The sequence below is a fragment of the Artemia franciscana genome, chromosome 17 (genome assembly GCF_032884065.1).
Source record: "Artemia franciscana chromosome 17, ASM3288406v1, whole genome shotgun sequence".
NCBI classification, from domain to species: Eukaryota; Metazoa; Arthropoda; class Branchiopoda; order Anostraca; family Artemiidae; genus Artemia; species Artemia franciscana.
The window spans coordinates 26680036-26701750 of record NC_088879.1 but is presented as its reverse complement, the minus strand read 5'-3'; the positions used below and the strand labels follow the sequence as shown (position 1 = coordinate 26701750).

At 33.8% G+C, this 21715-nt stretch overlaps 1 protein-coding gene across 1 annotated transcript in view; it reads left to right on the top strand.

Moving 5' to 3' along the window:
• Positions 1-11018: 11018 nt before the first annotated feature.
• The window catches only part of LOC136038077 (endosome/lysosome-associated apoptosis and autophagy regulator family member 2-like), a 160363-nt gene continuing 149666 nt past the window's right edge, over positions 11019-21715 (top strand). Inside the window, exon 1 of the mRNA XM_065721073.1 lies at positions 11019-11033. The gene's annotated coding sequence lies outside the window, so the exon portion shown is untranslated. The remainder of the gene's footprint in view (positions 11034-21715) is intronic.

Sequence of the window (21715 nt, the reverse complement as noted above, 5' to 3'; positions counted from 1 at the left end):
TCAAATTAGACTGAAAAATAAAGAGATTCTGAATGTGGCTGAAAAATATCAAGTAAGCTTTAAAAGAGCTCAAGTTATGTACAGAAGTTATGCCCAAGCAGTTCATAGTAGTGCAGTAAAACCTGAAAGAACCAATGTAAATAGAATATGGACAGACACCATAGAATCAGTGAAACGTCAAACTATAACAGACACAGTGAATAAAATCTTGATTGCATTGGCTCTATCCCCTGAAGTGCTTTCAATAGGCTCAGCTCCAATTGCAGAAAGAGTGGAGAAGATATGTGAATTTATGGATAAACTCAATTTGACAACAGTTGACACCAGTTTCATAAGGGATCAGTGTGCTAACAAATGACTTTAAATCTAAAAATAATATCATGGAATGCCAGATCACTAGTGAAAGTTAATAAGGACCTTCTTGTGCAGTTTTGTTTGGATAATAAAATAGATATCTTTTGTATCTACAGGACAGACATTAGAAGGTTTATGAGAGGACATCAAATAAAACTATGCGAAGAATTACTCGGAAGAGCATTAACTGAAGAACAATCGATTGAAAGTATAAATTTAGTTTGTGAATTTTTGAGATGGATTGATAGAAAAAGGACGTTGTAAACTTTTCGCTGCAAATTGTAAAAATAGAATTGTGGAAGTGCATGGACCCTAAGGTGTTAAAACACAGAGGGGGTCTTTCGGCGATTCACTTCACTTCATTTCAAGATTCTATATTGTGGTTTCCATTTGTCTTTTTATAGTCATTCCATTCAGGTTACCCTGGATGTTTTTCATTGTGACAGATTGTTGTATTGCTCTGCTGAAAGAGGAAAAATATTTTAATTACATAGGATAGGAAAAAATTTCAGTAGGCTAATCAGTTAAAAGTCTTAAACTAGCCAGGAAAGGGTAAAATTCTAGCTAATTGACTTCTTGCTATCTCAGAAAGGATTTAGGTTAGGAAAATGAAACTTTCAGGGATAAATTTACAGACTAAAGTAGGCCTATGTCCCAGGAAGGTATTTTGAAGCAACTACCTCTGCTCCTTCTCCCTCTACAGGGCCTTGACCTTTGATGACCTTTAAAAATATGTGTGTTATAAAAGTCAATCCTTGCAAAATAGATCTTCTGCTTAATTGAAGCACAGCAAAATTGTTTTCAGCATTGTAACTTTGCTCAATTTTTTTTTTCTAAGGTTTTAAAGATATGCAAATACATTTCCCAAATTTTGAAAAAAAACATTGATATGGCTCAAAACTCTACTCAGATAACAGGAATTGCATTTTCAGAACTAAAGGCAGAGAAAAAGCAACTGGTAACTGAAAAATTAAGGTAAAATGTTGTTTTGTCAAAATTTCATTAGGTATAGACCTGTCATTTAGGCAAATTTCAGGGCCCTCTAGAGGTAGAAGGAGTAGAGGTGGGTACTTTAAAATACCTTCCCAGGACATACTTTAGCCTGTAGATTTATCCCTGAAAGTTTCATTTTCCTAACCTAAACCCTTTCCAAGATGGCAAGAAGTCAATTGACTAGAATTTTACCCAGGGAAGTGTTTATACCACTAAAAAATCACCATCTATCTTTTTTGCCTCCTTTAGCCTGTATCCAGTTCCTGATTGCCATTTAAATTTCATTTTGTCTGTTACTCATTTCTTATCCATATTACTGAGGGGTCATAGCTAAGCACTAGAGAAGTCATTGTTAAATATCTTGTGCTTAAGTATATATAGCTTGTTATAATTAACTAGAATTTTACCCTTATTTTTTTCTAAGTATACAATGTTTGATATGTTCTAAGCCAAAAGAAGGACCTGTAGGCCTATTGAAGAAACTTTGTAAAAAAGGGATTCTTTATAATTTACATAATAATTATAGCTAATACATTCTACATGTAGCCCTACTTTACTTTACACTCAACCTTCCTAATATAGAAATATATTGCTGAAATTACATATTTTCCATTGATTCTTCCAATCAATCCCTTGACCCTAGTTCCTGTCAATTGAAGCAACTGTGAAGAAACAAGAACTTGAAAAAAAGTAACAGGTGGCACAGTACCCTGGAAATATGTAATTTGGGTGATATATTTGCACATTAGACAGGTTGGGGGTAATTTTTTGTTCTTCATAGTTTTGACATACAACTAAAGTGAGCATGCCACTGACACCTTTTTATGCTCTTTCCAAATATAATAATTGCTTCTATTGTAAATTCAAATACTTTTTGACCTAACCTAAATAATTTTGTCACTGACAAAACATAGTAAATTATTTTGTCAAAAACAACCAAATATGCATACTTTAGTTGAAAATTCAACACCAAGAAAGAAGAAAACAGTATAATATTGTAAAATTTATTTATCAACTTAATTGTGGATAATCAGTGCTTTTGAATTATATGACATTTAAAAAATGGATTTATGATGAAACAGTAAGTTTGAGCCCAATGTTTTAAAGTTTTAGACCAATGTGTTAATTCTTTTTATGCCCAAAAACTAAAATATTTGGTCATTTTCAAAAGCTCAAAACTGCTTAAATTTGAATTTGCAATAGAAGCAATTATTATATTCATAAAGAACATAAAAAAGCATCAAGTGAAATGTTCACTTTATTTGTAAGTCAAAAATATGAACAACAAAAAATTTACCAATTTATAGTATAGAGCTGCATGATTTTTCCCCTGGGTACATAGACTAAGTGGAAGGTCACTTGTACCTGATGGTATTTCTACTGTTATTAGTTGGATAGAAAAAAAAAACAAAGAAAGTTCCTATTGAAAAGAAAAGAGCCCAAAATTGAGATTGAATTGTCAAAGCTTGGAGGTTTGCCCCTTCAGTCTGTTTAAAGAAAACAAATTCATAATTGAAGCTTTGTTCATTTCAATCTTAAAGGTAACCTATGTTTGTGACACTTCATTAAATGTTTGTAAAGGGATACTTTTATTTATTCATTTGTCTTGTCTGTTTTCTACAAGATTGTTTTTTAATCTATAAATTGATATGCATTTCTTACAAATTAATTAGTCATACCAGAGTTCTATTTATGAGTTTTTGACCTACTTTTTAATCCCTGGTCTCAAAATTTCATATAAATTTGTTGAAGCTAGGACACATAGAGATACTGTCTGTTCAAAGAAAATGGATAGACATAAGTAGGTTTTATTACACTAAAGCCCTAGGGTCATGGCAATTAAAACAAAACAATGAAGATTAACTTTAAAATACTTGACATCACATAATTATAACAGTCACAAAGAAAAACAAATCACAAAATTTTACTTCTCTGCTCAGTTGCCAACCTGAACAATTGTCCTACATTTTTAAACCTTGCAAAATATTCACCCCCATTACATTCACCAGCCATCACTCATGACCCCCACTTGTATCTATACATCAACAATTCAGGGAAAAGGAAGTGCAATTGGAACCTAGGGCCCAGGCATCCTATGCTTTTGCATGTCTTTCCTGCTTACTGTCCCCAGATTGCTCTAGGTACTCATTTAAATTTCAGCCAATTCTTGCTTAGCTTAGAGAGTCACATCACTGTCCCCTTTCCTAAACCAAATAAACTGCCAGTAATTAAACCTGTGCTCCTTAGACAAGAGATTCTCAACCCAAATTGCCAACCACTTAGCAATGAACACAAATATGACCAGAAAACAACAATTACTTGAAAAAAGAAAATATTTAAAAAAATCAAGTCATAGTTGCCAGGATGCCTTGCTGCCATTTTCTCTACTGTCCTATAAACAATATATATTTTATTTAGACAAATTAATTTTAAGACAGGTATCAACAAAACTCCATCAGGGATTGTATTTACTCAAGATACAACCAGCAATATTAATGCTTAGCTTTGTGATATTCTAGTCTTGAAATAAGAAAAAAAGAAGAATTATATGTTCTATGTTCTATTTCTTTTCTACCAGCTCATTTGAGCAAAATCATTTGTGACAGCAATATGCTTATGGTTGGCTTAAAATCTCTCTAAATGCTTTAAAATAGATGGAACTTTAAAAACAAAATATACTGATGAGAAAAAAGAATGTTACCATAACTCTCTAAACTTGGTACTGTTTAAGACAATTTTTTAGCAAAGCAAATGCAAAACTTTAATGCTGTCCTTTGTCATCTAAAAAAAAAAAAAAAAAAAAAAAAAAGGTTAAAATGTATCAGATGTATTTTGATATAAGATACTTCAGAGAGTTTTAAACAAATCTATGAATTAAAGGGCAAGGCATTCCTACCCAATTTTTCCAAAAGAAAAAGCTTGATTAAAAATATATATATATATCTTTAACAGAAAGCAAGTGACATTAATGAAATTAATCAAAAGAAAATTAACTGAGATTAAAGAATATCAGCTATATATTTATCCTATAGAAGGTGGCATAAAAAATTGTTTCTCAAGTTAGAAAAACCCAGTGTTACAACTTAAAGTTCTAATCAATAACAGGAATTGTAATTTAAGAACTAAGGCCAGAGAAAAAAAAACTGAAAATTATGGTAATATGTTGTTTTTTCAAAGTTTCAAAAGATATAGACATGTCATGTAGGCAAATTTTAGGACCCTCTATAGGGAGATGGAGTGGAGATAGGTACTTTGCAATACCTTTCTGGGACATAATTTAGCCTGTAGACACATCCCTGAAAGTTTCATTTTCCTAACCTAACCTCTTTCCAAGATAATCAAAAGCAGCTAAAGTAGAATTTAAGTCATTCTATTTTCTCCAACTGAAAATATAGTGTGGTTTAGATGCCAAGCCTGTTTGATATGGTAATATAAATCTTGTTTGATGATTTTCTTTTTTTAGTTTGATATAGGAATAATAAATCTCATTAATGCAACCTTCAAGCCCTGGGAATAAGAAAAGGATATAAACAGTAGCCTAGCCTTGGGGGAAAATATTCAAGATTACATTTTAGAAACAGGATTTATTTCTGATAATTGGATTCACAAAACTTAATTAGGCTATGTTCAAAGGTACAAAGAAGTTCCTAAACTTCTTGATTAGTCAAAATTAACCTAAGATAGACCTAAGTACAGTTCTATCATTAATGCAATCTTCAAGCCCTGAAAATAAGAAAAGGGGATACATAGAAGCCTAGTTTGGGAATAAAATTCAAGATTGCATTTTAGAAACTAAATTTGTTTCTGATAATTGGATTCAGCAAACTTAACTAGCTACTTTCCTAGGCACAAAGAAGTCCTTACACTGAAATTTTACCCCAGGGCTCGTAAAGGAATATGTCCAAACTCTAAAACAATGCCCTAGTAGAAAAAAAAGTGAAGCACCCAACTAAACTAACCTTTTTAGAGTTACTGAGGATTACAACCAACCTATCCAAAGTTGATTTAAAACTATTTCTTCTTAAAAAAGCGTATGCATTAGAAAAAACTTTAAGGCTTTAGCTTATTACTTGTAAGGATTTTGCTCAGAGCTTGAAATAATTTCAAGCTAAAAATCCTTTCGCTCTTTAAGGAAACGGCTTAAGTATTTGGCCATTATGACCAAATCCTTAAAGGATTTTTCCAAAATCCTATGCGTGTAAACTTGGCATAAGAATCCTTTTGCCCTTTAATGCCAAGTTTACACGCATAGGATTTTGTAAATATCCTATAGCGAAATCCTTAAAGGTTCCAAAGAAAAGTGTTCACAAGTAAAGAAGCGTCTATATGCATAGGGTAAGCACGTAATTAGTGCCGAAAATATTTTTGAGGGTGAAATATTTGAAAAGTTTAAACATGGATTCGTATTCAAATCTGGAAGAATTGGCGATTGGATAGCCTGATTCAATTTGTGTGGCCAGAAGTAAAATTTCAAGATTCTATATTGTGGTTTCCATTTGTCTTTTTATAGTCATTCCATTCAGGTTACCCTGGATGTTTTTCATTGTGACAGATTGTTGTAATGCTCTGCTGAAAGAGGAAAAATATTTTAATTACATAGGATAAGAAAATTTCAGTAGGCTAATCAGTTAAAAGTCTTAAACTAGCCAGGGAAGGGTAAAATTCTAGTTAATTGACTTCTTGCTATCTCAGAAAGGGTTTAGATTAGGAAAATGAAACTTTCAGGGATAAATTTACAGACTAAAGTAGGCCTATGTCCCAGGAAGGTATTTTGAAGCAACTACCTCTGCTCCTTCTCCCTCTAGAGGGCCTTGACCTTTGATGACCTTTAAAAATATGTGTGTTATAAAAGTCAAACCTTGCAAAATAGATCTTCTGCTTAATTGAAGCACAACAAAATTGTTTTCAGCATTATAACTTTACTCAATTTTTTTTTTATAAGGTTTTACAGATATGCAAATACATTTCCTAAATTTTGAAAAAAAACATTGATATGGCTCAAAACTCTACTCAGATAACAGGAATTGCATTTTCAGAACTAAAGACAGAGAAAAAGCAACTGGTAACTGAAAAATTAAGGTAAAATGTTGTTTTGTCAAAATTTCAATAAGTATAGACCTGTCATTTAGGCAAATTTCAGGGCCCTCTAGAGGGAAAAGGAGTATAGGTGGGTACTTTAAAATACCTTCCTGGGACATACCTTAGCCTGTAGATTTATCCCTGAAAGTTTCATTTTCCTAACCTAAACCCTTTCCGAGATAGCAAGAAGTCAATTGACTAGAATTTTACCCAGGGAAGTGTTTATTCCACTAAAAAATCACCATCTATCTTTTTTGCCTCCTTTAGCCTGTATCCAGTTCCTAATTGCCATTTAAATTTCATTTTGTCTGTTACTCATTTCTTATCCATATTACTGAGGGGTCATAGCTAAGCACTAGAGAAGTCATTGTTAAATATCTTGTGCTTAAGTATATATAGCTTGTTGCAATTAACTAGAATTTTACCCTTGTTTTTTTTCTAAGTATACAATGTTTGATATGTTCTAAGCCAAAAGAAGGACCTGTAGGCCTATTGAAGAAATTATTGTAAAAAAGGTATTCTTTATAATTTACATAATAATTATAGCTAATACATTCTACATATAGCCCTACTTTACTTTACACTCAACCTTCCTAATATAGAAATATATTGCTGAAATTACATATTTTCCATTGATTCTTCCAATCAATCCCTTGACCCTAGTTCCTGTCAATTGAAGCAACTGTGAAAAAACAAGAACTGGAAAAAAAGTAACAGGTGGCACAGTACCCTGGAAATATGTAATTTGGGTGGTATATTTGCACATTAGACAGGTTGGGGGTAATTTTTTGTTCTTCATATTTTTGACATAAAACTAAAGTGAACATGCCACTGACACCTTTTTATGCTCTTTCCAAATATAATAATTGCTTCTATTGTTAATTCAAATTTCAATACTTTTTGACCTAACCTAAATAATTTTGGCACTGACAAAACATAGTAAATTATTTTGTCAAAAACAACCAAATATGCATACTTTAGTTGAAAATTCAACACCAAGAAAGAAGAAAACAGTATAATATTGTAAAATTTATTTATCAACTTAATTGTGGATAATCAGTGCTTTTGGATTATATGACATTTAAAAAATGGATTTATGATGAAACAGTAAGTTTGAGCCCAATGTTTTAAAGTTTGAGACCAATGTGTTAATTCTTTTTATGCCCAAAAACTAAAATATTTAGTCATTTTCAAAAGCTCAAAACTGCTTAAATTTGAATTTGCAATAGAAGCAATTATTATATTTATAAAGAACATAAAAAATTATCAAGTGGAATGTTCACTTTATTTGTAAGTCAAAAATATGAACAACAAAAAATTTACCAATTTATAGTATAGAGCTGCATGATTTTTCCCCTGGGTACATAGACTAAGTGGAAGGTCACTTGTACCTGATGGTGTTTCTACTGTTATTAGTTGGATAGAAAACAAAAACAAAGAAAGTTCCTATTGAAAAGAAAAGAGCCCAAAATTGAGATTGAATTGTCAAAGTTTGGAGGTTTGCCCCTTCAGTCTGTTTAAAGAAAACAAATTCATAATTGAAGCTTTGTTCATTTCAATCTTAAAGGTAACCTATGTTTGTGACACTTCATTAAATGTTTGTAAAGGGATACTTTTATTTATTCATTTGTCTTGTCTGTTTTCTACAAGATTGTTTTTTAATCTATAAATTGATATGCATTTCTTACAAATTAATTAGTCATACCAGAGTTCTATTTATGAGTTTTTGACCTACTTTGTAATCCCTGGTCTCAAAATTTCATATAAATTTGTTGAAGCTAGGACACATAGAAATATTGTCTGTTCAAAGAAAATGGATAGACATAAGTAGGTTTTATTATACTTAAGTCCTAGGGTCATGGCAATTAAAACAAAACAATGAAGATTAACTTTAAAATAGTTGACATCACATAATTATAACAGTCACAAAGAAAAACAAATCACAAAATTTTACTTCTCTGCTCAGTTGCCAACCTGAACAATTGTCCTACATTTTTAAACCTTGCAAAATATTCACCCCCATTACATTCACCAGCCATCACTCATGACCCCCACTCTTATCTATAGATCAACAATTCAGGGAAAAGGAAGGACTGAAAAGGAAGTGCAATTGGAACCTAGGGCCCAGGCATCCTATGCTTTTGCATGTCTTTCCTGCTTACTGTCCCCAGATTGCTCTAGGTACTCATTTAAATTTTGGCCAATTCTTGCTTAGCTTAGAGAGTCACATCACTGACCCCTTTCCTAAACCAAATAAACTGACAATGCCAGTAATTAAACCTGTGCTCCTTAGACAAGAGATTCTCAACCCAAATTGCCAACCACTTAGCAATGAACACAAATATGACCAGAAAACAACAATTACTTGAAAAAAGAAAATATAAAAAAAAATCAAGTCATAGTTGCCAGGATGCCTTGCTGCCGTTTTCTCTACTGTTCTATAAACAATATATATTTTATTTAGACAAATTAATTTTAAGACAGATATCAACAAAACTCCATCAGGGATTGTATTTACTCAAGATACAACCAGCAATATTAATGCTTAGCTTTGTGATATTCTAGTCTTGAAATAAGAAAAAAAAGAAGAATTATATGTTCTATTTCTTTTCTACCAGCTCATTTGAGCAAAATCATTTGTTACAGCAATATGCTTATGGTTGGCTTAAAATCTCTCTAAATGCTTTAAAATAGATGGAACTTTAAAAACAAAATATACTGATGAGAAAAAAGAATGTTACCATAACTCTCTAAACTTGGTATTGTTTAAGACAATTTCTCAGCAAAGCAAATGCAAAAATTTAATGCTGTCCTTTGTCATCTAAAAAAAAAAAAAAAAAAAAAAAAAAAAAAAAAAAAAAAAAAAAAAAAAAAAAAAGGTTAAAATGTATTAGATGTATTTTGATATAAGATACTTCAGAGAGTTTTAACCAAATCTATGAATTAAAGGGCAAGGCATTCCTTCCCAATTTTTACAAAAGAAAAAGCTTGATTAAAAAAATATATATATCTTTAACAGAAAGCAAGTGACATTAATGAAATTAATCAAAACAAAATTAACTGAGATTAAAGAATATCAGCTATATATTTATCCTATAGAAGGTGGCATAAAAGATTGTTTCTCAAGTTAGAAAAACCCAGTGTTACAACTTAAAGTTCTAATCAATAACAGGAATTGTAATTTAAGAACTAAGGCCAGAGAAAAAAAACCCTGAAAATTATGGTAATATGTTGTTTTTTCAAAGTTTCAAAAGATATAGACATGTCATGTAGGCAAATTTTAGGACCCTCTATAGGGAGATGGAGTGGAGATAGGTACTTTGCAATACCTTTCTGGGACATACTTTAGCCTGTAGACACATCCCTGAAAGTTTCATTTTCCTAATCTAACCTCTTTCCAAGATAATCAAAAGCAGCTAAAGTAGAATTTAAGTCATTCTATTTTCTCCAACTGAAAATAGTGTGGTTTAGATGCCAAGCCTGTTTGATATGGTAATATAAATCTTGTTTGATGTTTTTCTTTTTTTAGTTTGATATAGGAATAATAAATCTCATTAATGCAACCTTCAAGCCCTGGGAATAAGAAAAGGATATAAATAGTAGCCTAGCCTGGGGGGAAAATATTCAAGATTACATTTTAGAAACAGGATTTATTTCTGATAATTGGATTCACAAAACTCAATTAGGCTATGTTCAAAGGTACAAAGAAGTTCCTAAACTTCTTGATTGGTCAAAATTAACCTAAGATAGACCTAAGTACAGTTCTATCATTAATGCAATCTTCAAGCCCTGAAAATAAGAAAAGGGGATACATAGTAGCCTAGTTTGGGAATAAAATTCAAGATTGCATTTTAGAAACTAAATTTGTTTCTGATAATTGGATTCAGCAAACTTAACTAGCTACTTTCCTAGGCACAAAGAAGTCCTTACACTGAAATTTTACCCCAGGGCTCGTAAAGGAATATGTCCAAACTCTAAAACAATGCCCAAGCAGAAAAAAAGTGAAGCACCCAACTAAACTAACCTTTTTAGAGTTACTGAGGATTACAACCAACCTATCCAAAGGTGATTTAAAATTATTTCTTCTTAAAAAAGCGTGTGCATTAGAAAAAACTAGCCTATAAGGCTTCAGCTTATTACTTGTAAGGATTTTGCTAAGAGCTTGAAATAATTTCAAGCTAAAAATCCTTTCGCCCTTTAAGGAAACGGCTTAAGTATTTGGCCGTTATGACCAAATCCTTAAAGGATTTTTCCAAAATCCTATGCGTGTAAACTTGGCATAAGGAAACGGTTTAAGTATTTGGCCATTATGACCAAATCCTTAAAGGATTTTTCCAAAATCCTATGCGTGTGAACAGGCATAAGAGTAATATGTCTAGCCCATTTTTAATTTCCTTCCCGACTAGAACTAAAATAATTAATTATTTTAGAGATATAAGGAGAAGAAACAATCAGTAGATGAGGCCTATTATTTTTAATATTGTTGATGTGGAATAGATTTCAGCCGACTGAAATGAGAAACGACAATGAGAAACGCCCGTATCTGAACTGAACAGAGGATTTCAAACTATTCTTTCTGATGGACTGGACGAAAACGGACCAACATGGTAAAATCGAAAAATGAGCTTTTGCCAGGTTTGTTTTCAGATTTATTGGTATTATAATTTTTTAATTTAGGTAAGTGTATTTAGAATAATTGCGTAAGGATTCATTAATAAATTCCCAACCTTTGATGGGGGTTCCCCCTGGGCAAATATCAGTTGTTACTAGCCCTCCACAACAGACAAACCATATAACCAAAACAGAGAGTCAACACCAGCGCAAATAGGATTCTCATCCCCACATTCTCGCCTCCACACATAGCATACTCACCACCTCACACCCTGGCATTTCCAGTTTACTGTGGACAGCCCCATCACCCCCTTGAAAATTTTCACTTACAATATCCTCAGTCAACATATTAGGAAACACAAGGGCCCCCCACAGTTTACTATTTACCTCTGCCATATTCAAGTCATCAAGGTCATTTATATCATGCCCAAACCCAGAATTTACAATTTGTACCTTCAGGAAGTGTCCATAATAGATTTTCAGGGCTATCAGTTGATTATCTGGTAAAATTCTAGCTAATTAACTTCTTGCTATCTCAGAAATGGTTTAGGCTAGGAAAATGAAACTTTCAGGGATGAATCTACATACTAAAGTATGTCCTGTGAAGATATTTTGAAGCAATAGGGTAAACCAACCGGCTGTTGGTCACAGACTAAATCCTGGGCAGAATTTTTGATTGGATTCCAACATGCCCAATACTTGGTCAAAATACATTTAATCTCGGGCACCTGATCTCAGTCAGAGACTTGCTTTTTCTGAGTCACTTCTAAAAAACCTGTTTAGATATTTTTTGCTGAGATCTATGACTCAGGCTTTTTGTCTGGTTATCAGACATTTTAATGTCTTGAAATTTGTTATTTTAAATTGGATTTTCAGAGAGAAAATAGTGGATCCAGGATTTTCTTTGGGGGGGGCATAATAGGTTGCTTAGATAAACTTGCAAACAAAGAAATACCCGCAATTTAAAGGTAACCTCAACAATTATGCGTCATAGGGTAGAGGAAATGGTCTAAAGTACTAAAGAGTTTGGCCTTTATTTTAATGTTTTAAGATGAACCAAAGAGGTGATATGTTGTATAATGCAGAGCTTTAATTAGATGAAAATAGGCAGTAAAGTGGCCACCATTTCTCACATAAACTTAAATTAATAAATTTTGAGAGAGAGAGAGACAGATTGGTATATTTAAAAACTATCATAGCATAGGGCTAAATTCAGTCAATCCTGAAATATCATTTTGACAGCCTAAAGAAATTAGGATTTTAAATTTCTCCTCCTTGTTATTATGAAACAAAGATTTTCGCCTTGCAGGTGGCTTTTGCGGTAACGGGGACAGATTCTGTTGATAAGCCTTAACTTAATTAGATAATTTTTGGTGGTATGCGACATCAGTAAAATCTAACAAAGACCACACAAAGTGACTAAAATCTGAATTTTTACAACAATAGTTACTTCAAAAGAATCGCATTTTAATGATAATTTTAAATATATAATTTTCATCAAGTTTAGACTTACCCATCAAAAGTTATGAGCCTGATAAAATTTGCCTTATTTTAGAAAATAGGCGGAAACAACACTTAAAAGTCATAGAATCTTAAACCCTACTTTACATGTTTCAAGCTCCTATCTACAAAAAATTGGAATTCTGTATATTTTGCCACAAGACAGATCACAGATGTGTTTCTTTGTTTTTATTGTTGTTGTTTTTTTACCTAGGGGTGATTGTATTGACCCAGTGGTCCTAGAATGTTGCAAAAGGGCTCATTCTAATGGAAATTTAAAGTTCTAGTTCCCTTTTAAAAACAACGAAAACTTAAATATGAAAAAGTTTTTTCAACTGAAAGTAAGGAGCAGCATTAAAACTTAAAACAAACAGAAATTATTACACATATGGTGGGTTCACCTTCTCCTAATACCTTGCTCTTTATGCTAAATTAATTATAGTCAACCCCCCAATGTCAACACATCTTGTTGGGATTGAAAATAAGAGCTCTGAGACATGAATTCCTTCTAAACATCAAATTTCATTAAGATTCGGTTACCCATTCTTAAGTTAAAAATACCTCAATTTTTCTAATTTTTCCAAATTAACACCCCCCAGCTCCTCCAAAGAGAACGGATCCGTTCTAATTATGTCGATTACGTATCTAGAACTTATGCTTACTCTTCCCATCAAGTTTCATCCTGATCTCTCCACTCTAAGCATTTTCCAAGATTTCTGTTTCCCTCCTCCAACCCCGTATGTCCCCGGATCCAATTCGAGTCGAAAATGGAGCATCTGAGACATACAATCCTTTTATATATATCAAGTTTCATTAAGATCCGATAACCTATTTGTAAGGTAAAAATACCCCAATTTTAACGTTTTCCAAGAATTCCGGATTCCCCCTCCAACTCCCGCCAATGTCACTTGATCTGGTTGGAATTTAAATTTAGAGTTTTAAAGCACAAAATACTTCTAAATATCAAATTTCATTAAGATTTGGTGACCCGTTTGTAAGTTACAAATACATCATTTTTTCGAATTACCCCCCCCCCCCAGCTCCACCAAAGAGAGCAGATCCGGTCCGGTTATGTCAGTCACGTATCTTAGACAAGTTTTTATTCTTCCCATCCAGTTTCATCTGATCTCTCCTCTCTAAGTGTTTACTAAGATTTCCGCCCCCCCCCCCCAATGACGCTGGATCCCATTGAGATTTAAAATAAGAGATCTGAGTAATGAGGTCCTTCTAAATATGAAGTTTCATGAAGATCCGATCACTCCTTTGTATGTTAAAATATGTCATTTTCTCTAATTTTTCAGAATTACCCCCCCCCCCAGTGGAGTGGATCTGTTCCAATCATTTCAATCACGTATCCAAGACTTCTGCTTATTTTTCCCACAAAGTTTCATCCCGATCCCTCCAATATAAGCGTTTTCCATGATCTTAGGTCCCCCCCCCCCCCCCAAAAAAAAAAACAATGTCACCAGATCCGGTCGGGATTTAAAATAAGAACTTTGAGACACAAGATCTTTTTAAATATCAAATTTATTGAGATCCAATCATCCTTTCATAAGTTAAAAATATCTCATTTTTTCTAATTTTTCAGAATTACCCCCCGCCCCCCAACTACCCCAAAGAGAGCGGATCCGTTCCGGTTAGGTCAATCATGTATCTAGGACTTGTGCTTATTTTTCCCACCAAGCTTCATCCAAATCCCTCAACTCTAAGTGTTTTCCAAGATTTTAGGTTTCCCCCTCCCATTCCCCCCCCTCCCCCCCAATGTCATGAGATCGGGTCGGCATTTATATTAATAGCTCTGAGACGCCATATCCTTCCAAACATCAAATTTCATTAAGATCTGATCAACTGTTCTTAAGTTATAAATACTTAATTTTTTCTAATTAACCGGCCGCCCACTCCCCACCCCCAGATGGTCAAATCGGGAAAACGTCTATTTCTAATTTAATCTGGTACGGTCCCTGATATGTCTGCCAAATTTCATTGTCCTAGCTTACCTGGAAGTGCTAAAGTAGCAAAACCGGGACCGACAGAATTTGTGATAGCTATATGTCACTTGGTTAATACCAATTGCCATAAAAAATGCAAATTTTTGTTTTAATTATTCATGGATGATGAGCCAAAATCAAAACCTGCATTAATTCAAATGTGTACAGAAATTAAATAAAAAAAAGTTTTTTTCATTGAAAGTAAGGAAGGAGTGACATTAAAACTTAAAACTATGACTAAACAAAATTGATTCCGTATATGAAAGGGGCTGTCCCCTCCTCAACGCCCTGCTCTTTACGCTAAAGTTTCCTATTGTTTTAAATAGTAGAACTGTGACAAAGAGTCAAACTTTAGCGCAAGGAGTGGGGGTGTCGAGGAGGGGACAGCCCCTTTCATATACGGAATCCAGAAAGCATGATGAAGGGATTAGACCCCTCCTCCCCCAAAAAACGTTTCTCCAACACAAAGACGTATTAAAAATGCATTAACGTAGTTTTTATTTTTTTAAGGTTTCTTTTTGCAACCCCTCCCCCCAGCAAGCCTTAAATGGTATGAAAATTAAAATAAACAAACCCAAGTTTCTTTTTAGGCTATATAGATTACACAGGGACACAAGTTTGTTTTTCTAAAGTTTATTAACTTAGATAAAGCGCTTCGACTGAAAATTCAATAGACTTTTAAATTGTAATTTGAGATCCAATGACCTATTGGATATTGCATAGATAGATAGATAGATAAGTTTATTTCAAAACCCCAAGGGCATCCGCTAAATCATAACCTTCTCACGGTTGTTCAATATTCGAACACACATCAAAACAAGAAAACCCTCGTCAAGGGTTCATTATAATTCAAAACGAACATAAATTAGCCTATTACGTGAGGGAGGTTGCTCCATATTGCTTTCTTTTTATGAAAAGGGTAATAGGTCTAAGCGTTTCTGAAAGTGTTTTAAACAATGATTCTGTTTTTTGTTCGGGGGAGGGGGGTATTTACCCCGGGAAAATACCCCTAGAAAACCCAAACATTCAAGTTCTTAATAAAATTCTAATCGAGAAAATTTATGTGGGAGAATATTTTCTTTGGGGGGGGGGGGATTTCTGAAAATATTTCCTGCATGTTGGGATCCTCTGTGATCTTAAAAAGGATCACAACTGAAGTGAAAACAGATCTTCCTTCAAATATAAGTATGCTAAAGGAGCTGGCTGTTTTTTTAGGTGGAATTGTGGCCTATGCAAAAAGAATTCTGGAAGGAATCCACAGCTAAAAATTTTTTTATCTGAATGGTCCAATCAAAATTTTGAGATAGCATCCTACTTTCTATGGCTGTAATGAGAGAAAGGTTAAGATGGCTAGGGCACGCTTTGTGGAAGAAGGATGACAGATTACCGAAGATGGTCCTTTTTGGCCAGCCGTCTAGGGCTAAACAGAAAGCTGGTCATCCACGGTTGGGGTGGGAGGATTTCATAAAGAAAGCTAAATGAAATGGGAATTTTCTGGGAGAGTGTAAAAGAGGGAAGCTTTGAATAGATTGGGATGGAAGAGGACTGAGCTTAGCCGTGTTGACCTCAGACGGCTCAGTGCTGCGGTAATTTGTTAGTGGTAGAAGTATCATTTTGTTCAGAATAGTTGAAAGGCCGAACAATTATACCTTTCGAGATCCCACGATCCTTCTGGGAATAGGTCTTAGTTATAAAATTTGCCCGTTGCTTACGTAGCCTATTATAGGGAAGTATACATAAATTTTTTGAATGGGTGAGATTTTCGGAAAGTGAAATTCTTCACTGGGTGAATTTCCCATGGGAGGTAAGTTTCTAGGGGGAAAAATTTCTCATGAGAAATTATACACCAGGGGAATTTGCTAGAATTCTTATACGAAGTTTTACCTTAATACCACGATCCTCATGAGAATAGGTCTAAGTTATAAGATTTGCCCGTTGCTTACGCAGCCTATTATAGGGAAGTATGCATACATTTTTTGAGTGGGGGAGACTTTCTTCTAGTAAAATTTTTCACGGGGAGAATTTCCAATGAGAAGGAAGTTTTTTAGGGGGGTAAATTTTTCATGAGAAATTTAACACCAGGAGAATTTGCTAGAATTCTTATCTTAAAACCATATAACAAATATATCTGCACAAATTTAGGAAACATCCGTTGCGCTATTTCAGCCACATTAAGGAATTCTGACCACCTGCTAATGGGGTATCTTGAAGATGGAATTATTTTTCCTTATATATTCAATTCTTGTTTAGCTACTGCCCTTAATTCTCTTTCCTGCTGTTTTGTTTCATTATCTCGAAATTTGTCTTACATTGCACATGCTGATGACGTTATCCTTCTAAGCCGGTCCAAGTCTAGTCTTGTTTCTAATTTTAAAATTTTAATTAATTGTTTAAAAGGTTTGGGCCTTTCTATCAGTTTTGAAAAATGTCAGTTTTTTGTTGTAAATTGTTTAGAGGATAATGTCAGGGCGACTCTCGATTGCGGCAATTGTGTTATTTTTCAGTCGTTCCCAATAGTCACTTATTTGGGATTACCTTATGCTGCTTCGGAAAGAGATTTTAAACCAGTCCTGGTTCAGCATGTTCAGATGAAACTACACAAGGCATTTGGTCTTTTAATTCGCTTTCGGGGTCTTTACCGTCGGGACGTCCTTGGTCGTATGTATAGCGCTGTTGCTCTGCCTCACGTATTGTTCCCGCCCTCCTCTTCCGAAATTTCAGACCTTCTGATCTTTCGCCAATTAAAGTTTCTTATTTTTAATTTTGTAAATTTTTACTTGGTTTCCCCCTTTCTTTTAGTGACACTAAGATTGTTTTTAAGCTTAATTTGAAGGATCCTGTAGTCTGTATAAAGAAACAAGAGCTAAGAGCTCATATGGCACTTGTGACGAGGCGAGAAGAGCTAAGAGCCAAGAGATCATATGGTATGAGCTCTAATAAAATTCTATGAATCAATAGATTGATTTAAAAAAGGAAAATAAGAGGCTTAATGCCGGTCAGGATTTAAAATAAGAGCTCTGAGTCACGATGTCTTTCTAAATATCAAGATTTATTAAGATCCGATCACCCATACGTAAGTTATAAATACCTAATTTTTTCTAATTTTTCCTCTCCCTTTAGCCCCCCAGATGGTCTATTCTGGGAAAACGACTTTATCAAGTCAAATTGTGCAGCTCCCTGACACGCCTATCAATTTCCATCGTCCTAGCACGTCCAGAAGCACCAAACTCACCAAATCACTGAACCCCTCCCCCAAACTCCCCCAAAGAGAGCGAATCCAGTACGATTCTGTCAATCACGTATCAAGGACATTTGTTTCCTTAGCTGTAGGCTGTTCCTTAGGCTGTAGTTTCCTTAGAAAAGTAGCAATAGTACTTTTACTAGATATCAGATCAGAATTGTTTTCTTGAAACTGTTTTTTAAGTGAATTAAATTTTTCAGATATATCTGATAAGTAAGACTCATCACATTTATTTGCAAGCAGTTTTGCTCCAAGTTGTGTGTCAGCAAGAAAGGAAACAATAGAATCCCAAAGCGCAATGAATCGCTTAAGACAATTCCCCTTTGATAGCCATCTCACCTCTGTATGTAATACAATCCGCCCAAACTTTTCTCCATTTTGCTTACAGAATTTACGAAAAAGGTGGTCTCGGAGAGAATTTGATTTACTATGGTTAACTACTTTTATTACAACAGTAAGGGCATCGAGCAGACAAGCACTCATTTTTTTTGCAACTAAGTGTTGACGGTGTATCACACAGTGAACACAATATAAATTGAACAGTAAATTATAGTAGAAATCGAAATTTAAAAAATAAAGGGCGTCCTGAGTTGGTTTTCTTCATGGACCCCCAAAATATCATTGTGGACCCCCGATTTGTTTTGTTTTGCCTGTGGACCCCCGAAAATATTACATGGACCCCTAGGGTCCATGTGGACCCCGATTGAGAACCACTGGTCTAGACCCAAACCAGAACAAGCAGTCCCAACCACAAATCCAACACTATGTCATGCGGGGTGCACCCCCATGTCCTCCTTGGATCCGCCCCTGTAAATATGACAAAAGTCATATTTTAGCGTAAAGAGCCAGGTATTGGGGAGAGGACAGCCCCCCTTACATTAGTAATAATTTCTGTTTGTTTAAGTTTTAATATCGCTCCTTACTTTCAGTTTTTGTTGTTATTTTTTTTTTCAATTTAATTCCCTTTTGAATCAGCTTGCTTGACAAATATCTTCCCTGGACATTCTTTAAAAAATGAGTGCATCAGATTTAGAGTAGGCTATATATATATATATATATATATATATATATATATATATATATATATATATATATATATATATATATATATATATATATATAAATAAATAAGTTGTCTGTGTGTGTGTGTCGAGTGACGAAATGTTTGTGTGTCGACTGACGTCATGTTTGTTGATTGACGAAATTACACATCAGGACATCAGGACACCAATGACAACCGGGACACCAGGACATCTATATATATATATATATATATATATATATATATATATATATATATATATATATATATATATATATATATTATATTTATAATATATATATATAAATAAGTTGTTTGTCTGTCTGTCGACTGACGTCATGTTTGTGTGTCGACTGACGTCATGTTTGTCGACTGACGTCATTATAAGGATTGAGCTGTATGTCGTCATGAAGTTGTTTGTCGTCTGACGTCATGTTTGTCGACTAACGAAACTACAGACCGGGACACCGGGACACAAATGACGTGTTATGTCTGTTATAACTTAATAGAGGCAACAATCTTGACAGGGCCTTTTGAGGGTGAGGCTTTTCTTATTCCACGCATTCTCATGATTCCAATGGATCTGCCTTTTCAACCTAAAAGATTGCAATTCCCAATTTGATTAGCATATTTAGTTTTCAGTCCAGAACCACTAAAACTATTATGTAAATATCAAAAATATTTATGTTGTCTGAGCAATAATTTTTAGTTTTTATTTCAAAATAGAAAATTACCTGACAATTTTAGAATTATATCCATCTATATATATAAAAATAAGTTGTCTGTCTGTGGATCAGGTGACGTCATGTTTCTGTGTCGACTGGCGTCATGAAGTTAGTTGTCGTCATTTTTGCTATGACGGTGACGTCATTAAAGATATTTAAGACATATATGTTCACGTAGAAATCTATTAATGTTTAAGTTTAAAATGACTGATGAACTTACAATGGCAAAAGCCGATGAAGATGCTCAAAGAGTCTATGCCAAAAAACTTGCTGCTGATAGAGAAAGTGAGAAAAGAAAGCGTGCCGAGGAATCAAAAGAACAGCAAGGAAACAGGCTTGAGGCTAAAGAACGCAAAACCGCGCAGTTAGATGAAGATCCACCTGGACAGCGAGAGTCAAAACATATCAAAACTGAAAATGATAGCGATGATGATTGGGTTTGGGATCTTGACTTGGATAAGGTCATCAATGCCTACCAGATTTTAGTTAAAAAAACAAATGTTCGGCGATATGTATTTCATAGTGAAGCTGAAAAATAAAGAAGAAAAAGAAAACTGAAAAAAGAAAAAATGTAAAAAACTAAAAAATACTAAAAAGAAAAAACACTCAAAGAGAAATTACAGACCGGGACACAAATGACGACCGGGACAGAGGGAATATAAATAACGACCGGGACATTCAAGGAGAAATTACAGACTGGGATACCGGGACACAAATGACGACCGGGACACAGGTATTTAAGAATATCGTTCAAAGACAAATTTTTAATTGTAAGAAGACCGTTGAAAGAGAAATTTCTAATTGTAAAATGACTGAAGAACCTACAATGGCAACACCCGAGGAAGCTGCTCAAAACGAATGTATTCACGCCGAAGTAGCTGAGTTGGTAAAGCGTTATGTTTCAGGTTCTAGGTCCGACAGGCTCCAGGTTTGAACCTTGGCTTTAGCATTAATACAAAAGAAGAAAAAAACTAAAAAAGGTAAAAACTACAAAAAAACTAAAAAGAAAATATATATATATATATTTATATATATCATCTTTTCCACAAAAATAATAATTTAGTGCTTCTGCTTAAAAACAGCAATCGAATTGATGCCTCCTGATACGCAACTATCAACAAAGTGGCAATCGTTGTGGTCGGTGATCAGTTCTTACCTCGAGATAATATTCTTTATAGGCGAAACAATCAGTTGACAAGAATTGCTTAAACTCATCGATGCTACGATGCCCTACAATATTCTGACGAATATAAATGACGCCCGGGACACTCAAATAGAAATCACAGACTGGGACACCGGGACACAAATGACGACGGGGACACAGGGAATATAAATGACGACCCGGACACAGGGACACAACTACAACGGGGACGCCGGGGGGCACAGGGGGATATATAAATGACGACGGCAACAAAGGAAATGGTCGATTAGCAATCACCATCAACAAAGCTCAAGGGCAATCAATAGAATCATGAGGTATAGATCTGAATACGGATTGTTTTCCCATGGACCATTATGCGTTGCATGTTCAAGAGTCGGTAAACCTGACAATCTATTTATATGCACAGACGATGGGACAGCAAAGAATGTTGTATATTCGCAAGTTTTACGTAGTTAAAAACATATATATATATATATATATATATATATATATATATATATATATATATATATATATATATATATATATATATATATATATATATATCTATATATCTATATTCACAGGTGGGACATAGGGACACAACTACAATGGCGCGTAACTAATATGGCGCGTAACGACTTACGCGCGCGGGGGGGCTATGGGGGGGCGCAAAGCGCCCCCACCAACTAGGTGTTGGTATACTATTTACGGTTGATATACTAGCAAAACAGCTAGTATATATATATATATGAAATATAATATATATATATATATATATATATATATATATATAATATATATAATATATATAATATATATATATATATATATATATATATATATATATATATATATATATATATATATATATATATATATATATATACATATATATATATATATATATATATATATATATATATATATATATATATATATATATATATATATATATATATATATATATATTTGAGGCAATAGGTTTTTGTTCTTTGTAGTTAGATACCCATTTGTTCTTTATTTTTCTTATGTATTGTG